Source organism: Chaetura pelagica, unplaced genomic scaffold (assembly GCF_000747805.2).
Source record: "Chaetura pelagica isolate M959 unplaced genomic scaffold, ChaPel_1.0 scaffold471, whole genome shotgun sequence".
Classification (NCBI taxonomy): domain Eukaryota; kingdom Metazoa; phylum Chordata; class Aves; order Apodiformes; family Apodidae; genus Chaetura; species Chaetura pelagica.
This window is the reverse complement of record NW_009952430.1, coordinates 2,636,334-2,637,101: the sequence shown is the minus strand read 5'-3', so window position 1 is coordinate 2,637,101 and position 768 is coordinate 2,636,334.

Below are 768 nucleotides of genomic sequence, written 5' to 3'. Positions count from 1 at the left end.
GGGCTGCCCGAGCCTGCAGGGCTGCCCGCTTCGCACGGGTACGTGGGTTTCTTTTTGCATTTGCCCAAGTTGAGAGCGCGGCGGCCAAGCTGCCCGCGGTCCCTGCTGTCCCTGCCCTGCCCGGCTGTCCCTGCCCTGCCCGACTGTCCCTGCCCTGCCCGGCTGTCCCTGCCCTGCCCGGCCCTTGTGCCCTTCTTTGGCGGGGATGAGTCCCTGGGAGGGCTGAGTTTGTTGCCCCCTGCCCGGGCTGTTCTGCGATGCTCCGTCAGATTTTCAGAAGCTGTTTTTTTATGACCTAGTTAATCCTTCTACCTTCTCCCCGGCGATGGGTGAACCAGCCTTCACTCTGATAAGCATTTTTTACTCATTAGATGATAAAATGAGGTCCTTTTTTTTTTTTCAACCTAGGAAAGCTTGGGAGTCAGGAAGCTAAATGAAAAAGAAATAAATAAACTGTCAACAGCGAGCTGGTTGTGAAGGGTTTTTTCAGCACAGTTTCTCCCCAAACCCCTCCTGCATCAGCACTTCCATGTGTTGCCTCTGGGCGTCGGTGTTTAAAAAACAAACCCTGGTGTCCCAAGGCCGATGGGAACCACAGAATCTGCTGAGTTGGAAGGGGCCCATCAGGACCATGAGTCCAGCTCCTGTCCCTGTGCAGGGCACCCCAAGAATCACCCCATGTGCCTGAGAGCATCAGCCAAACACTTCCTCAACTCAGGCAGGTTGGTGCTGTGACCACTGCCCTGGGGAGCTGGTTCCAGTGCTCAG